This window comes from Passer domesticus, chromosome 6, assembly GCF_036417665.1.
Source record: "Passer domesticus isolate bPasDom1 chromosome 6, bPasDom1.hap1, whole genome shotgun sequence".
Lineage (NCBI taxonomy): Eukaryota > Metazoa > Chordata > Aves > Passeriformes > Passeridae > Passer > Passer domesticus.
In genome coordinates, this window is record NC_087479.1 from 58,635,266 (window position 1) to 58,655,171 (window position 19,906).

Below are 19,906 nucleotides of genomic sequence, written 5' to 3' on the forward strand. Positions count from 1 at the left end.
GAGGAATGATGTATCTGACTCCGTGCTATCAGAAGGCTAATTAATTACTTTATTATACTGTATTACACTATGTTACGCTGCATCTGGACTGAAGCTGCACAAGCACTCAAGTGAACCAAATGTCCTCACTCTCTGCTGACCGACAGCCTGCACACGGCTTGGCCCCGACAGGCCAAAGAGACAAACCCCCATCGCTCTGGGGAAACAATCTCCACGTTGCATTCTGCTTCGGCACAGCACAGGAGCAGCGAATGAGATAAGAATTGTTTTGATCATTCTTTACGCTGCTTCTCTGAGGTTCAGAGAACGTGGATCCCGCACCCCGGCCACAGGAGCTGGGCTCCACACCTCCGGCCGGAGATGGCCCCGGTCTTTTCCCTCCCTTGTTGCTTCTGTCCCCAGCGTCTTTCCAGTTTTCCTGTGGAAGGGCAGGAATGGAGCCGGCTCAGGGCGTGGGTTGTGGAGGAGTCACACGAACTACGGGTGTAGTCACTGCTGCACAAAGGAGGAAAGCCCCAAAAGTCATTAATGTGAGAACCAAAAAAAAAAAAAACCCAAAAAGCCAAAAAACAAACAAAAAACCCAACAAAAACAACAACAACAGCAAAACCCAAAAAACCCAAAAAAACCCCAAAAAACCCAAACCAACCCAGGCATCAGTCAAGCGAGAGGGAGTTGGTACATGCAAAATGTATCGAGTAGCAACGAGCCCCTGCGGTTGTGCATCAGCTTTGATGTAAAATAAAGATAGTTGGAGGCATGAAAAAATCCCCAAACCAAAACACACCTGCTCACCCCCCAAAAAACTCAACCCAGCGGTTTTATTTCTGGGCTGGGAACGCGGTGTTTGAAAGGGTGCAGTAAACTCTGGAAGTAGCATTGGTTAAAAGGAGTGAGGAAGGCACTGTCTTAAAAGTCTCTAACTTTTAGAAGTTTTCTTCAAGGCTATATGTGAAATAAGCCAGCTACTGATGATGGAATGAGGGAAAAATTCATCTTCAGGTGGTCGTGCATGGATGGCTGATGCTCTGCATGCCTGCTGTTCTGGATTGTGGGGGTTTTGGTGGGGATAGGTGCTCGCCTACTCCCCAGAATTTTCCATTTTGCTTGTGTTTATTTGAGGATGAGACTTGTCATTAATACTGGTTGGTGAGTATTTCTTTAGCCTGATTTCTTTCCATTAAATATGACACCCCTCCTCCAGCCCTAGGCAGCAAGTGTGGGCATTGCTGACTGCTTCTGTGGACCTCAGAGCAGGCCAGAAAGATCCTCTCAGGCTTCCAGCAGGAGGACTTTTGGGATGGATTTAAGCTGATTTGAGGTATTGTGGACAACCCTGGTAGCAGAGGTGCTGTACCAGTACTGTTGATAAAGTATTGGTGACTGCAGGGGCTGTGGAGTTTAGTCAGGATCAATAAATTCTCTTAAAACAAGGTGAAAATCCCACTGCACTACTAATGTAGCCTTGAGCAGACTTCAGCATTACACAGCCTCTAAGGGACTGCTGTGTACTCTGGAGTAAATATCATTTTCCAAGCCTTCCCTTGAATAAAACAGGAAGATTTTCTAGAAGCAGAACTTCTGTGCACTTTTAAGCGCAGCGCTCTGAGCTGTGAGCAAATGCTGATGTGAATGTTTTGAAACTTGTCAGATCTACAGATGATGGCTGTCACCAGAGTGGCAGTCAGTGCCCTGAAAAGTGGTGGGGACAGAAAAATAGTGGCAGGAGTCACTCAGTATTTTATTTTAAAGTGTAATGTTAAGGGTTAGAGTTCTGGTTTAGAGTTCGTGCATGTTTGTGTTACATGCAACGTGCCTAAATAATTAAAATTCCAGTACCAGTGCAATCCCAGTACAGGTTGCATATTTTGTAGATGGAGCACAACGTATTTGAAACAAACACTGATCAGAGGAGAAGTCTGATAACAAGATTCTCTCTGGGCATCCTGTTCCAGTGCTCAGTCACAGTAAAGAAGTTTCTCCTCATGTTCAGGGGCAGGATCTCCTTCCTGATTTGCTGGCAGTGTCAGGGTGTAGAGGGAGGGGAAATGCAGCGCAGGATGCCATTGGCCTTTTTGGCTTCCAGGACTCACAGCTGGCTCATGGACAGAGCTTTTTGTCCACCAAGACCCCCAGGTCCTTCTCCCCAGAGCTGCTTTCAGCAGGTTGGCCCCCAGCCTGGACTGGTGCACGGGGTTATTCCCCCCCAGGTGCAGGACCTTTTGGCCTTTGATGAGTTTCAGACAGTTCTTTTCTGCCCATCAAGACTGCTGTGCTATGAGAGGTGAGAAAAACTCTGCTTTTAGCAAAGATCCACGTGCCTCATTTATAGTGTTACACACAGCTCACACACCTGCCTTCACCTTTGGCATTGAACATTTGGTACCAAAACTGGGGACATTTAACCCTGGGTTCTGCACGCAGGCAGGCATAAATGACACAAAGAGCAGAGGCTGGAGACAAAAGTTGTCTGTGTGTGGTTTTTGGCCAGCAGGTGCCAACGCTGGGGCCAACAGCTGCACAGCTGTGATCCGGCAGAGGGAGGCAGACACACACTTGTTGGTGTGTCACACTTTGTCACATCTGCACCTTCATCTCTGTGTGTTTAGGTGCTGATATTTGAAGTGCTTATGAGAGTGTTTGCTTTGGAGAAGCAAATCTTTTGCTTATCTAGCCAGCAAAGGCTGTAGTGACAGCATTCCCTCCACTGCTTCTGTAAATACAAACATCACAGCTCTTTGAGAGGCTTTGTTAAGGATAGTGAATTGAAATTATGAAGTCTGAGGGCAGCTAAAATTATTGGCAGTAGTAGTTAGACTGCAGTGACAATAACTGAGAAATACTGTGTGTGTGTGTGTGTGTGTGTGTGTGTGTGTGTGTGTGTGTGTGTGTGTGTGAATTCATGTTTTCACACAGGTTGCTCCAAGTATCTGTAAAAGCCACTAAAGCTACAGCTCTTCCCCTTTTACAATAAATTTTGATGTCAGTTAAAAAGCTCCAGATTTTCATCACTGATGTATGGTGAAGGGTTATAGCAAAAAAAGGTTGGATTTAGCATCTAATGTGTTGTTTAAAATGTATACTAATAAATCACATTGTTGCACACGGTTGAGAATTGTGTTGGTGTTCAAGCATGGTATTCTGCCATCTCTTCTTTTTAGTTTAGGTTTCTTTTTTAGCTGAGTTGTCTTTTTTCCTGCCTTTTGTAGTTGATTTCATTGTGTTGGAGTTCCTGGTTGGTCCTGTCCAATTACATATTTTATACCAACTTCCCACTTGCAGCTCTCAAATTCCCAACCTTTTTTCCTGTCATTCAGCAAAAATTGCTGTATTTTGTCCTTGCCAGAGGAAAAGGTTCCAAAAATCTCTCCAGGAGCTGCTGTGCTGTGCTCCCAGAGCCTGTGTCTGCAGGCAGTGAGCTGTGACCCTCCTGCTCCCCTCGTTCCTTTCTGCTCCTGGCGCTTCTTGTCTCTCACCTTTGTGACATTTTTTGGTGCTGTTTCTTGATGAGAAGCAGGAGAGCCCCACTCTGTGTGTGAGCAATGGTCCTGCCTCTAATTTGTCCCTTGTTTCTGTCTGAAGAGGTGTTGCTGCTGTGCACCCAGTCCTGATTCAGATATGTGACCTCCACCCCAGTGTATAACAGAAAACGTAATAATTTTATTAATTATCAATTACTCGTCACAAACACAAATTTCATTTGCTGTTAACAACATGTAATTGTTTTTCCTGAGCTCCTCCTGGTTTCAGTTTATGTCACTCCCTTCCCTGCTGTGTGTCTGGCCTGCCACATGTGTCACATCACAGTGATGCAAACCAAATATCAAGTGGGCTATTTATAAAGCCTCAGAGCACTTTGCCAGCAAACTTCAAATTAACAGAGAGCAACTAATTAACAATTACACAATTTGAAAGAAGTGCTAATTAAAAAGTTTTTTAAGAGGTGAATTTTCAATTGAAATTCAGAATTAACTAGAGACTTAGTGCCTGAAATAGAAATTTGGACTGATTAACAGAAATGCAAAAAAAGTGCTAGCTGTGTAAGAAATGAATTTTTAATTTTCTCTTCAGTGCCATGTTTAGGATCTGAAGAAGATGTGCTGTTTTGGACAGAAGGTCTAAATCAAACTATTTTTCAGTGGCGTTGTTTTAGTCTTACAGTGTTTATGGTCGTGTTCAATCACGAAAATTGGAGATTTTGGCAGAGGAGCCATGACTCTGCCTCTCTCTGATCGTTTCTGTGCCACTGAGTTCAAAATGCCTGCCTTATTTGAAGAACAACAGGAGGTAAGAAACAAGAAGTTTTCTGGAAGACAAGAGCTGCTTAAAGGCATTCAAGTCTGGTACCTGGGGAACCTTTTTATGTTCTGGGGTTTTTCTCCTCTTTGCCATTCTGTCCTGTTCTGGGAATGGCAATCTGGTGGCTTCAGGAGTGGGACAGATGTTACATTTTTACCAAAGTGGAGCAGGGTGCATAAACGGAATAAAAGCAGCATTAAAAACTGATCTAACTGAAGGCTCTCTGAAAAATTCTCCTGAAATTCCTTGGGTTTATGCATTGTATCTTCTGCATGAATATGTGTAGGGTGATGGAGAAGAAATGAGATTATTTTGATAGAGCAGGGTAATGTCTGCATATTAATTGAGCAGGTAAATACTTTGATTAGTTGTGTTTGCATCTGAGTTAATGCTGGGTGCTTTTTCTTGAAACATGAATTTTGTCAAACCCTGATGGTTCTCTCCAGATTTATCTCTAGAATGACCTCGTTTCTGAAATGTAATTTTTCATAGTCTGTCTCTTTTCGGGAGACTGCATTGTTTTAGCTGTGTACGTGGCAATTTAAAGGAAATAATGAGATCTCCTGTGAAATGAGAAAGCTGAGTTCCACCGAGCTTTAGACAAGAGACCTGGGTTCAGTGCTACTGAAATGAGTCATCACAGCAGGTGAGGTTGCTCAAAAAAGCCACAGTTCACCACATAAAAAATTAAAGAGATCCCAATCCATGCCAGCTTTGAAATAAGAGAAGCCATGAATAGTCCTGAAGGCAGACTCACATCTTGCCCCTGGCTGCTATTATGCCACACCTGAAATTCCCCTTGTAGAATGATTTAATCTGGGCTCAAGAAGCACCACTAGCCTTGGCAATAATAAAGTTTACTTAGCAGTATTCAAATGGGTTACATATTCTGCTTTTTCCTGTTTTGGATTGAGAGGTGTTGGGAGACAATCTACATGTCAGCCAAATATTTTTCTTTGTGTGTTGGGAATTGACACTGTCACAGGTTTGTGCATTTTTAGATGGTGGTGTGATCTACAGGTCTCAAAATTTATTTGGGAGGCTTTAGGCATCTAAAATCCATATGGATTTTATATATATTCATTCCTATGTATACATGTCTGTAAATATACATATGCTCATAACTTAATTCAAATAGGCATTAACAAAAGAGCCTTTTTGTGGTCTGTAATATTTGTTTTTTAAACAGTTTACACGATAATTAGAGACTAAGAATTGTGCTAAAAGCTTGCCACATCTTTAAGGGACAGTAATGTTTTTTCAGAACTGTGTGAGTATCATTGGCACATAAGGAGAAGTTTTTTCCACACTTTGCAGTAGTTTCTGTGAAAGATGGTTTATCCTGGTTATCTCAGGATTAGAAGTGCTGCAGTTTGGAGATGTAGATGGTTTCTAATCATAGGATCAGAGGAATGTGAGTGGTCTCTGATTCACCCTTCACAGCTGCAGCCTGTCCTATCAAGGAATGTGAAATCCTACCACAAGTGCAATCTTTGCTACTTGCATTAACTAAGAATTGTGGAAACTGCCTCGTGCCAAACATAAAAGCAGAGTGATTGCAGCTGAAACTGTATTATAGTGGTACAAGGGGTTTCATTAAGAGTCATTTTCATCACACAGCATAGCAGATTCAGAGCAGAAATGGAGAAATCTAGTACTTCAGAGCAATATGCCCTGGCTCACTCTTACTGGTGCCATGCACTGATGAAGAGAAATGATGAGAAAAGTGGCATTTTCTTTGGAGCCTATTAAGGCTGCTTCATTAAAGTGTCCAAACAAGATGTGTGGTTCATAAACAGCAACTGGTGTCTGTTGACTGATTGTTTAACTTTCCTCTGTTATTAGCTTAACTTTGCTTAAAATTTATTTTCCCTGGAGCATTAGTATTTCTAGGGTTTTTTTACTGTTTAGGCAGGTGTGCTACTGTAAATTTTCTGCTGCCTCTTGTGAAATTGTTTTCCTGTCCCTGCAATTGACTCATTTGGACAACAATTCAATGGCCTGATCCAAGTTTCAATTAATCCTGAGCCACCTCTGCTATTTTCTTACTTTCAGTACTAAATTAAAGAAAAATATGAATGGGTCATCTCACTTAGGCACATTTGGGGGTGGAGGGAGGGGAAATACAGTGAATATTGCCACACACTCACAAAGAATATTAAAGAAGGAAATTGTCCGTGAAAATGACCTAGAGGGAGAAATATGAGCAGGGAGGACACAAGGAGGATCTTGTGAAGAGGTGTCCTGTCAGGAGGATAAGGTGTGCTGCTTTCTAAAAACCAGGGATTATGGGCAACCTGGTGTATTCCAGAAGAAAATGGAAAGTCTGGTCACAAGAGTTTTTCTAAGACCTAAAGGCTAAGTCCTGGAGAGGGCACAGCAGCTGTGGCCTGTGGGTGCCATGGTCCCACCTTGCATGGTGGCACTCCCTGAGCTCCTCCCTGGGCAGGGCTGAAAGGCATTGCTTGATAACGGGGAAAAGAAGGCTGCACAATTTAACCAAATGTGAGGCAGCTTCAGCAGCAGCCTTGGCCTGGCAGTGAGGTATTTTGTGCCTTGCTGTTGGTTTGAAACATCCTGCTGGACACCTGAGGCACATTTTCCTCCCTGGCTCTTAGTAAAGTTCAAAATATGAATATTTAACCACAAGTCAACCCAAACCAAGCTAACAAGGCTGTGGCTAAGTGTCACTTTAAGGCACTGGCTAAGAAGGCTTTTTCCTTTATAGCTCACATGAGAGTTGGCTAAAAATAATCTTTGTCCCAATTTTAGGGGAGTAGCTCCAGCCCTGGAGGCTGGCTGGATTCTTATCCCCCTGGAGCTGTGCCAATGATCACACACCTCCTTTGGTGCCACTGCCATTGCTGTGGTTGATGTTAGTTAAAGGATCATCAAGGCTGGGTCGTTTACAATTAATTGCTGTGCACTAATTGGTTAATGGGTGGCATCCTCTCACTCATTTGCTGAAATTACAGGAGTGGTATTTATCAAATACCTTGCACTCAGAGCACATATTCCAGCTTTGAACTGGATGTGTAATCCTATTAGTAATAAAACCTCCTCTTGTATCAAACTGCATCCATCCCACTGACCACATGTGTGGAGTAAAGCAGCAAACCACATCCAACAAAACCAGAGGAAATGCACCACAAATGAAACAGGATGCACCTGGGAGAGGGTGCCATCAAAGCAAAGGGGTTGGGTTCGGCAGATTCGTGTTTCTAATGAGCCCTGAGTGGTTAATTTTCATGGCTAGGTGTGTGTCCACACGGGTGAATTGTTGTGCTTTGGTTTTGGTGGTTCTTTGTTGTTAGTGCCAGCAGATGTCTCTCTTGATCATTGCACAGCACTGACCTGAAATCTGATTTATGCTGGTGGGCAGCAGGGAAATGCCTCCTGCCAGCCCTCCCCAAAGAGCTGCAATCCTGCCCTGTGCAGGAAGGCATCGAGGAAAGGCACCAAGGGTGAACATGCACAAGTGTCACCCACACCCGTGCCAGTGCCACGAAAAATTACAATGCAATGATGCACTCCAGGAAAGAGAATGTGAAAAATGCCTCGTTTGGTTTGCCTGCTGAAGATTATTACAGAAAGAAGTGAGGGCTCAGACAAAGCTTGGATAATCTAGCTGAAGGAAAAATCTCTTACCTAAAGCTGAGAGAAAACATCTCTGGTATAATAATGAAATTACTCAAGTACCATTTTAGATCATTTTTTCCAATTCATATTCTGAGCTGAAATAATAAAGTAATCAAAGTAGGGGTGTCAAATGGGTATTATAACCTTTTATATTTCTGACCTTTGCTAATATTGAAATAAGTTCTTGAAGGAGAAAATGGAATTTGAGGAGAAGTTTGAGCAAAGTGGAAATCTTCTGAGGCTGGTGTACAGTGGGGAAAGCCTTTCAGGGGTGGCTGCTGAAGGGCTGAGAAGATGAAGGCAAGGCCAAAGCTGTGTTTTATCAGTAGAGGGACGGGTCAAAGGTGTAATGTGTTTGAAATTCCAGCTGCCCTGATGGGTGACAGAAATTCTGACATGCTGGAAAGGATGTCAGAGAGAAAGGGAGAGAAGTCACAGTGGAGGTTCACTCGTTACGGAATAGAGTTTGGCAAGTAAATGTGGAAAGTAATTAATTAGTGTATGTTGCAGAAGAAGTGGTCTGAAAATAAAGATTAAACCAGACAAGGATTCACTAGGGACTTTCTCCTTGTTAGCAGAGCCTGGTGCTTCAGCCTGCTGCTGAGATAAAGGTTCACAGGGAGGATAAGGAGCTTTGGAAATGGGAGGGATTATTGAGGTGGGAAAACAGGGCAATGGAAAGGGTCCAATTTTACAGTGCCGGTTGAAAACAGGGGTGGTGTGTCCAAGCAAGCATGTGCAGCATTAGCAGGCTCTTAAAAATACATCTTACTGAAATGCAAATGCACTTTACACCCAGCTCCCTCAATAATGGTGGAGGTGGGGTGTGGTGAGGGCAGAGATTTATTTTTCTAGAGGTGCAGCCAAGGAATTCTCCCCAGGGATTCCTCTTCAGGAGCAAGATGAGCACATTGCTGGAGTGGAGGATCTCATCTGCCCCCTGACATCAGTGCAACAGGAGCTTCTCTTTTCAGATATGCACTGTTTAGTGCAACAGGAGCTTCTCTTTTCAGATATGCACTTCTGGAGAATCAGTTAGAAATGAAGCCTGAAAGAATCCCTAAAGAAACCTGCTGTGTGTTTTTAAAGTATTGTTTGGTTTTGTTTTTTTTTAATATACAATTTCCCTTTAGGAAACTGTGACACATCTCCAAAAGGATAGATACTTCAGAAAAGCTCTGCTAGAAATAAATTCTTTTATTGTGTTTTGTATTACTTTTCAAGTTCTTTTAGTTTCCTTTATGAAAAGCTATTTCTCTTTCATTGTGAGAGTGTTTCTGAGGGAAATAAGTATCTGATATCAACAGATTCCACATAGGGTTGTTTCAGGATATTTGTAGTTTCTGAAGGCACAACTTCCATTAGAGGGAAAATGAAAGTTCTCCTTTTTTAAAGAACCACACAGCATAAGAACAAAGAGGCCCTTGATAACTTTGCAACAAAGAGGGAAGAGAGTCTTATTTCCAAGCCTGTAAGCAGAGATTTTTTTTGAGTGTAGAATCCCAGATATGCAAACAAAAGAAGAATCCTGGATTTTTAGGCAGATTACCTTTAAGATGAAGGCAAGATGGGTGTCCATTTTCCCAGCTGGCTTTGAAAATGTCAGTTGTGGGGTTTTCCTTGCAAATCTAACCTTGAAGCTGTTGCTCTGCATAGCCCAGGAAACAGTGGGACATCTTTCTCCAAACACAAATTGATTTTTTGGAAGCTGTGTTTCTGCACAGCTGCTCAGACCTTATTCCACTCGTGTGCATGGTTGTGTAGAGTGAATTCTGCATAAAATGACAGCTGGGGGTTTTGCTGATAGGAAAAGGATATTGCTGAGAAATAATTGGATTAAATTGCTTATCCTTGCATTAACATTGGTTTGCTGAATTGCCATGCTTTGCTGGGGAGGGAGGAACTTCTTGCTTTCACCATCTTGCTTTCACTTCTTGCTTTCTGTGGGGATCCAGGTAATTTGGCTTTAAGCAGCAATCTGCCTCTGGAGTTAGGACAAGAGAATAAGGACACTGCAGTCATAACATTCCTGTTTTGTCAACTTTGCCTGGATATCATATTGTTTTACCCTCTCTGAACAGCAGGAGTATGGATCAGCCCATGTTCATTGCTGCTGTGGATTTTGGGACGTGGGGAGTGGTGTCTGGGCTTTAAAAAATGGATGGCAAATTAATTTATGCTGTTAACAGCACTGCAACCTCCAAAGAGGGGGAAAATATTGCTCAAATAAAGCTCAGATTCTCTGCTGGTTGCATGTAATTGGCAAAATTAGAATTATTTCTGCTTTTCTCTAGTGCTGCACAGCAGGTACCACACACAAATCTTCTGTTTCATCTTGTGATGCCCTCAGTGCTGAAAGGTCTGATCTGCACTGGTCCCTCCATGCACCCTGCTCTGAGCAGGCAGGAGGGTGAGGTGGCCCCTGGTGGCCTCGTCCCACCTAAATAATCCCACTAAATAAAATTCTGTGAGCATTTTCTGTGATAAGAAACAACTTTCTGTCCCATTTCTGCTGATGACAACGATGCAAACAAGTTGTGCAACATTGGTGGTCCTCTGCTGCTTTGTTTGTTAGTAAATTGGACTTTGAAACCAATTTAGTCTAAATATTATATTGCATTTGAAGTGAGGGGAAATATTTTTATTGAGAGCAAAAAGGTTTAGGTCAGACTTTCTAAACTTATTGTAAACATAGTAAAAACCTCAATTTTTACGTAATTGCACTTAAAAAGATATCCTCTACCAAAATTACCTTTTTCTAGGGGGGAGAAACCCTGCTGGAAAATAGTAAAAACCCTACATCACATGTGAAATATCTAATAAAATTAGCTTTAAAAGCTATTTAGATGATTTAAATAATTTATACTGATTGATATTAGAAATCCATATGTTTTTCACCATCTGAGATTTTGTTTATGTTTTATATTTCATTTATGAAGTTAAAGTAGATAAACATCTGGATATAGACACTTTCATTTATGTTATTTTAAGACCCCAATCTATTTTTTTATTTCAGTGCTGCACAAAAATATCAAGTTAAAATAAGCCTGATTTAGAAAGCCTTGCAGTAATACTTATACCATGTCCTTAGAAAGTTAATTTCTGTAATATTTTGTCAAATCTTTTATGTAGCATCTAAAATTTACTTTTGAATTGTTTGATGATATGATTCCTAAATGGTACCAGAAGTGTGATACAAAGCAAGACACAAGAAATGCTAAACTAAGGACGCCATTATTCAAGGTTTCATTCACATTAAGATGTATCTAAGTAAATATTATTTCTTTGACGTTCAAAATTGTATTCTATGCTCACATATTATTTTAATTTGATTTTTATCAGTGTATATGAGCCATGTGATACTATATTCCAGTAACTTTTGCCTGAATTTAATAAATATATGTCGCAGTCACAATTTATCCTGATTTGTTATAATTCATCTGAACTTTGTCATTTTAGGCTAAAACATCCAAAGCTCCTTGCTATAAAGATTTTTTTTTAAGTGACTATGGAAATTTGTTGGGTAATTGCAAAAACGTTGAAATACGCACAATTGCACAGGGTGTCTGCATGTACAATTAATGCAGTATTTAGAATTTACAGCTCTTATGAAGATCAAAGCAAACACACTGGTTATTTCTGTGGTCGTAATGAGATATACTACAGGGAAATGTATTTTAAGGTTGCTGCTTCTCATAGGAAAGAACACAGCACTTGTAATGAAGTCTTTCCAGGGGAAAAAAAAAAAAAAAAAGAAATCTGCATAGTTAATGTGGTGTTTTCCTTTTGGGGAGTACCAGTGATGCCTCACATTTCAGCTTTTCTATTTCTCACACTCTGTGCTGCTTTAGTGTGTGGGTCTGAGCTTCACATGAGGGCATGGTGAGCTCTGTGCACAGAGCAGGGAGACAAAACAATTCCTGCTCCAGCTGGGCACCAAGGACAAATGATCCCAATCTCAGCCCAAGAGCACAAACCCCGTGGGCTGCAGAGAGAAAAACAAGCAGGATGGGACTGCAGGGGCTGCAGCTGGAACTGGACACTGAACTGCAATGTGCACATGGAGCAGAGCTGAGCCCAGGGAGAGACCCCGGCAGCGCTCGTGCATTTTGGGGCCATTTGGGTTCATCTTGGGTGCAGCCCTGGTTGGGCTCTGGTGCTGCCCAAGGTGGATCCATGGAGGAGATCCTTGGAATGAATCCCTGCTTTATTCTGTAGCTCTGTCCAGCCTCTGCTCTAGGGCAGCCTGCACAAGGCATCACCCAGTCCACAGCGAGTCATGGATGTGTTTAGAACATCCAAGGAAAGCTGAGGAGGCAGTGGGAGCTGTGGGGTTTGAAGGTAGGAGGATGACAGAGATGTCTGCTCCTTCAGGCAGTGGCTGGATGAGAACGACCTGATCAGGATAAAAAAGAAGTCATGTTGCTTTTTAAAATAGCAAAAAAACCCAACAACAAACCCCCATTTTTTATGGTAATAATGATAGTTTGGGGGTTAAGTTTTTCTTTTCTGGTGTGATGTGCAGCTTTTAGCTTTATATTAAGTTAGTTTATGGTTTAGTTCATATTAAATGTTCCTAGGATCTTTTCACAGGGTGGTGAAGACAAAACAATCCCCTTCCAGCTGGAGACTCAAGGAAAATCTCTTTAAACTTCGGGCCCAAAGCTTGAACAATGTGAAAAGAGGAGGGTGGGCAAGAAAGCAAGGAGGGTGAAACTTCATCATTTGGAGCTATTAACTGGGCAGTTGGCTCCTGTGTGCAAATGGACTGAAGTTTATAAAAATGTGAGATCTCGTGACCAAGCCCTCTTTTGCTTCCATCTTGGAGCCATCTGGGCACTGCCAGGGTGTGGCCTTTGAAGGCCCTTCAATAAATATCCACTTTATTCCTCCCAATTCCTTCTAGCCTCAGTTCCAGCTCCTTAAGGCATCAGGAATAGCCTTGGAATACGGGAATTTTGATTCAGATCTGGGCCATGTTGCTGAGCTTTATTCTAAGATGCTCCTGAATATCCAGAGATGTGCAGGGCTCTGTTTTCTCCTGTGCCATTTTTGGGCTGTTTGAGGCTTCTTGGAGCAGTTCTGCTGCAGTTCCCCTTTGTCCTGGCAAACTTTCACTTCTGTTGTGCTTGGGAATACGACACTGAGGGGTGGCTTTGAACCTGCAGGTGTGAGCAGTACGAGTTTCTGGGCTTTTTATTGCTTCATACACACTGCAGCTACTGTGTAGTACCTGTGCTGACTCCCAGGTTGTTGCTAGATGCATTTTAATCAGTTACCCTTTATTTTTTTCTCAGTATTTTTAAAGTGAGAATTGTCTTTTTGTTTTTATTTTTTTTTTTTTTTTACTGCAATTAGGATCACATGAGACAACTGAATTCAGCAGCACCGAGAACCTAATACTGCTCTGTTTTGGTGTGACATAGGCATGTTTCATTTGAAAATCAATTGTTAAAATGTGTTAAATTTCTCAAGAGCAGAGCCAGGGCCCATCCCTCTCACAACGCAGCTACCTTGGCTCCTTGCCTGGCTAGAGCTGGAATCTGTAGTCATTTCACAGCACGCCAAGTTACTAAATCAGAATTGAACCCAGAAGGAATTTACAAGAATCAAAAGCAAAGGGTGGGATGGCATCAGCTACCAGTTCCTATCTGAAAGACAAAACTGCAGAAAAAGATGAGAAATAGGAAAGGGACAAAATTCCTGCCCTGAGCTTCATATTTCACTCTGCTGCAGCCTTTGCACACACAGCCTTTGCTGTAGTTCCAGCTGAATGGGAATAACGCACGTGAAAATACAGAATGCAGCCTTTGTCATCCTCCTTTCCTGCCAGCACTGCTCCCTTCTTCCTGAGGAGAGCTGAGGTCTGACTGACATCCTGAGCAGCATTTTCTCCTTTGTGCCTTGTGGGCCACAGATGCCTTTTGTGAGAGCAGGGTCACAGGGTCCCTGCGTGCCTGGTGGTGGCTCTGCCTGCAGCCCTGGGGGCTGAGATGCTGGGGATCAGCCACAGCCTTCCCTTCCCAAGCAGTGTTTGGAGACTCCCTGGGCCCTGAGGCCACTCTGTGTGAGGATCACCTTGGATTGAAGGAGGATACACACCTTTATTTCCTTTCATTACATTTGCAGGAGGGCTGCTGTGATGGGAAGCCACTTTTGCATTTCCAGCCTGCTCTGCAGCTGGCTGGGGCTCAGGGCAGTGAGGTTTCTGGGCAGTGCTGGAACACGTGGAGTTATGCACCTTCCTGAATTCCTGTTCCAATTTTCCATGCATGATGTACCCCAGCAGTGTCCTGTGTCTTTGGGAACAGGCAGCCCAGCACACAAACTGGTTCCCAGCTGGGAACTGGGCTTTACATCCCAGTCCAATGTCCCAGTCATGGCCCAGGTTTCTGTGTAGATGCACCCCAAGTGGTGGAATTGCTTGTTCTAATGTTTAATTTTCTCTATTTTTGAGAAGGTTTTTTCCCTGGTTTGTTTTTTTTTTTTTTTTTAAATTTGTGTTTCCTTGAATTATTTCTAGATTACACTCCTGTGCTGTGAGAGGTTTCCCCAAGTTTGTGTATTAATTTATGAGCTACCTCCCACTGAGAGTGTTTCCTGCAGAGTCAGAACTCTTTTTTTGCTACAAGAGAGACTGAAAACTTTAAATGCAGCTTTGATAAAAGGAGAGCTGTAAAATAAGTATAATTTTTAGAGAGAAGAATTATTTCCCCTGTCCTCTGCTATCAGAATGCTCAATGCCTGATTTCCAAAACACAGGGAGTTTGCAATCTCTAGTACTCCATAACAACTGCAGGTCCCAAAAGATCAATAATAAACAAACATTTATAGTCAAACCTGACAGTTTCATTTTTAGAAGGAACTCTTTGTGTGTAGAGAATGAATCTCTGCTGTTTAATTTAATATTTATTGTCTGGCTGCCTGTCTGCCTTTGCTTTAGTGATGCCGAGAGCAGTGGGGTTTACTGATATTTGTGTCTTTTCCTCTGCTTCCTGGTGCTTTAAAAATAACTAAATAATTAACTAAATGTGGAAGGTTGGGCACTGGGCTGTGTTAGAGGTGTGTTGCTTGTTACTGTCAGGTTTATTTTCAGTAATTTATGTTCAGTAGCTTAAACAGAAATGGCATTGTATTCCTCCAGATGAAGGAAGGTACAGGTACTTTTGATAATAATAATAATAATAATAATAATAATAATAATAATAATAATAATAATAATAATAATGACAATAATAATGACAATAATAATAATAGTGATAATGATATAGGGGAGAAATCACCCCACACATTTCCTTCTCCATGTGCTGATTTGCCTGTTCACATTGGCAGTTCTTGCAGTCTCTGTGTTTGTGCAGTGTCTGGCACGCCTTGACTTTGACATCTCAGTATTTATTATTGATAACTACAATACCATGTTCAAGAATGTAGCATGTGTAAGAAACAAATCAATTTTTAACTCCTCTTTAAAGATCCTGTTTTGTTTCCTGTCCGATCTGCAAACATTTCAAGGCACTTCATGTTATGTGTTATTAAAAATTCCAGGGAACAGAGTTACCATCATCCACTCTAGATTTATCTAAAAATAAGAGAATTCTGGAAAAAAACACAAAAGGATATTTGTTGAATCATAAATTGAGTAAAGAAAGAACCTTTGTGATGTAGCACTAGATGTACAATTGTTAGGACTTTATCAAAATGTACCATTTATGTGGATTCTTTCTGTTCAGTAGAGATAATAAATTAATAATTTTTCAGACGTCTCTGCTGAATTAAAACATGAGACAACAATTTTGTTTGATGACAAAATTAGTTACTTAAACCAGTCCTGAGCATGTTTCCGTGACTTTAGCAGCTCCAAGCCATTGCTAGAAAAGTGCTCTTCATGTTAAAGTCCCAAGAGAGTAATGGTTTTCCTGGGTGGGTGCTGTGCTCATGCATATTTAGAGCTACATTTGAATATTTTTGCATACTCTAAAGGATCTGTGATAAATGTTGCCCTGTGTATAAATAACCCAGGGGAATAAGGGCTGTCTGTGAAGACTTCCCATTTTAAACCCAGCCTCTTTACTGTTACTACGGTGAATGATGCTGTAGAAATGCTTAAAAATAGAGTTGAGAGCTAAATTTTTTTTTTTTCCAGTTGTCTCTATGAAATGTGGGTCACCCTTGCTGCCATGAGATCACAGACACTGAGGCCCCAGTCATCAGTAATTATTGCTCCTGTTCTAGCAGGTGCCACCCAGAAAACCCAAGGGTAATGGGGTTGATACCCTTTTATTACCTCGGTTTTCTTGCTTATTTCTCAAGCACACTGATGGAGCTGTACCAAAAAGTGGGATGAAATGCCTTGTTCTGCCATTTGCTTTACTGGAGGCAGGATTTGAACCTTTTAAGGGTATTATATTATTATAGTAATTATTTAATATTGCACTATAATACAATTAGAATAATAAATATAGTATAATAATATATCACATTTATTTATATATTACTTATAATTTAAATTATATAAATTATATGAAATATAATATATTATTATTTTATTGTATATAAATATATTTAATATATTTATCTACAACTATAATATTAAATTTTAAACAACTATTAATTAAACAACTATTTTTATTATTTTTATTAACAACTAATTAAACAACTATTATTATATTTATATTATAATTGTAATTATTATATGATAGAATATGATATTATTTATGTTAGCACTGCTTTGGTTCAGCTTCTGCCATCAACTCCTCTTTGTACTCCTTCATTTGCAATTCATACTGATAACATTAAGCATAGAAAGTATTAAGAGATATTGAGGTATTTCCAAAGCAAAGGACAATCAAACAATTAACAGACAGTTGGTGGCAGGAGCAATGCAGAAAGTGAAATAGTCACCCCAGGAATCTTTAAAAAGATCACAGAATCCTCTCATCCTTTCAGGCTGATATTTATAGACTTTGCCTCTTTACTTAGGACACAGGTTACTCTGGGGTTTTTCTTCCTTTTTTTAGTTCATCTGAAACCTTTTCTTTTTCCAGCAAAGAATAAAGTTCAAGTGAAACATGACTTTTTACTTGACCTTTTCACTACAGAGACTTGTACCAGGCTTGGTGGATTCCTGGTATTCTCCCTGGGAGATAAGCCTGGGTCACACAGAGATTTTTTTTTTTTTTGAGAGAGCTTTTGAATCTGCTGGACAAGGAGTTCCATAAAATTTTAGAAATGACAGAATGGCTGAGGCCAGGACAATACCTTCAAAACCCTTTCTTATTGTCCTAGTCACATTCACATTGATGCTTGCAATTAGATTTTATAGGGGAGCATAAAAGTGCCTGGAACAGAATGCCAAATCCAAAAATGCATTGCAAGGAAAACAGAGTTAATTAATTTTTATTAAATATTGACTCAGAAATATTTTCTTCTGATTACTCAGTTATTAATTTTTTCAGTCAAGGTGGTCAGAAAAGAAGAAGAGGTGTAGGTGTAGGAAATCTTTTCCCCTACTGTATGAATACTGCTCACCTTTTTGTCTCTCTGTATTGAAGAAAAGATATTTCTACATCCCAGATTTTGCATTTATGTCCTCTTTATTTTCTTTTTTTCTAAAATTTATTTGGACCATAATCATCTGTAGCAGGCTGGATTATGGATAGTGCTAAATCCTGTAGAAACATTCATGAAAAAGCCAGTTCTTTCCCCAAAAACCCCTTTGTCCCAGTGATTATCACTTGTGTGACAATTATTACTTTACTACATGTACTCTGCCAGAAGTTATTTGATCTGTTGTGTTGGAGCTCACTGCTCTGCACCAGAATAATTTTGTGTATTACACATAATTTATTCCTACCCCAGCGCATTATTAATAATTAGCATAATCTGCATCACAGCAATGCCAAGAATTATCAGTTGTAGGCCAGAAAGCTGTTGTGCTCAGTGCTGTTAAAACACACCACGACAGCAGTCCCAGGCAGGACCAGATTTTCATGGAAAATCTTCATGGCTGAATGGATAATAGGTAGGATTGGAAGCCAGTAATTCTTGTTTTCTAGTTCTGCTTCTGCCACTGATTCACTGTGGGGTTGGTGCCATCAGAGCTGCTGCAGATGTCTCTGTGTGTGTGTGTTTTCCTTGAAATAAAATGGGAATAATTCCCTGCCATGTTTGGGTGGAGGGGAAGAGCATTATATATATAAAATATATAATGCATCTATTATACATATGCATATATAATCTGTAGCATTCACATTCTCTGGAAAAATCCCTTCGCCCAGGATTTTTCTCCTGGGAAGCTGAGAAGCCTCAGAGAAAAAGGAAAACAATAATTATCTCGTGTTTCTCCTGTGTTTTGCTCCTTTGGAATGTGTTTGGAGATTGTTTACCCACAGGTGATTGTTTCATTGGTTTTGCTGTGAGTTGTTTTCACTCAATGGCCAATTATGGCCAAGCTGTGTCAGACTCTGGAGAGAGTCACGAGTTTCATTATTATCTTTTTAGCCTTCTGTAAGTATCCTTCCTGTATTCTTTAGCATAGTTTAGTATTCTTTAATATAATATAGTATCATAAAATAATAAATTAGCCTTCTGAGAGCATGGAGTCAGATTCATCATCCCTGCCTTCCATGGGGGACCCTGCAAATACAGCAATAATGCATTCTGTGTGTAAGAGAGCTTTGCTGTGAGCTTGTAGGAAGGGAGGAGGCAGAAATTCAGGCTGGGGGTTCAAGTGAGGGGTCAATACTCATCCATCAGGACCCTGGGTTTTTTTTCTGCAGAGCTGCCACTCAGTCCCCTCCCTGCAGGGATTCCCAGGACTGCTCCAACCCATGTCCTGTGCTTTGCATCCTTTTTGACTTCATGATGTTTTTGGTGGTTTCACCACCAGCTTGTGGAATTCCCCCTGAATGTTTGCCTTGCCTTCCAGCTCCCCTTTCCTTGGTGTCACCTGCTGGTTTTCCATCCTGCTGGTGACCTGTGAGTGTGCAAGCCCAGCTCCTCTCCAGTGTGGGTAAAACTCCTTCCCAGCAGCTACACAAACACTCTTCTCCAAACCCTCAGAAATCAGGAAAACTGATAAAACCCTCTGCACATTTCTCCAGATTCCACATGGGCATTGGTTTTATTCCAGCATTTTGGGGTTGGCAGGTCTAATTGAAGGATGGGAGACAGCACAAGCCTGCAGGTTTGGACTGGAGCTGGGCTGCAGCATTTGTGTTTGGGCATCCAGTCTCAGGTGACAGCACAGCCTGTGACAGCACAACCTGTGACAGCAGGTAACAGGAACTTGAGGGGTACAAAGTGGCCCCACAGGACAAATTTAATGTGACAAATGCAGCTACCAGCCAGAGCCCTGGGGGATGCCCGTGGTGTGCATGGCCACAGGCTGGTGCAATTTGTGTCTGCAAGAGGGGAAGGGTGATTTTAGAGAGGGGGGCAGCTCCTTCACCTTGCTAACAGCCTGTCTACACAGTCCAAAGGTGATTTACCCAGGGCTGCAGAGTGAGAAGCATCAGAACTCTCAGTGGTAGCACTTTGCTCTAAGCGTTAGCCATGCTAAAATGAAGTAAAACTTGATTATACCAACAAAAGCAAAGGAAATGCACAATCATATATAAAGTCTGATTCTCCCACCTCCTTTGTGCTCAAATGTGATTTAAAAAAAAAAAAAGTGTTGGAGGGGAAATGGGAAAGAGGGACCTTGTGAAGGCTGCTGTCTGCACACAATGGGGAGATTTAGAAATCAGGTTGCTGCCTTAACTCTGCCAGTTTAAGCCAAAGCCACAGGGATATTATTTTTGACACTGCGCAGTGGATTATAACTTCAGCTCCCATTACCTCTAATGGGATCTTTGCTTGCAGTCTGCCACTGCTACAGCAATGAAAATTTGTCCCTTAATGCTATTTTGTGAGTCCAGGTTTTTGTGTTTAATTATATTATATAATAATTTGTTGCAGCATCTACACG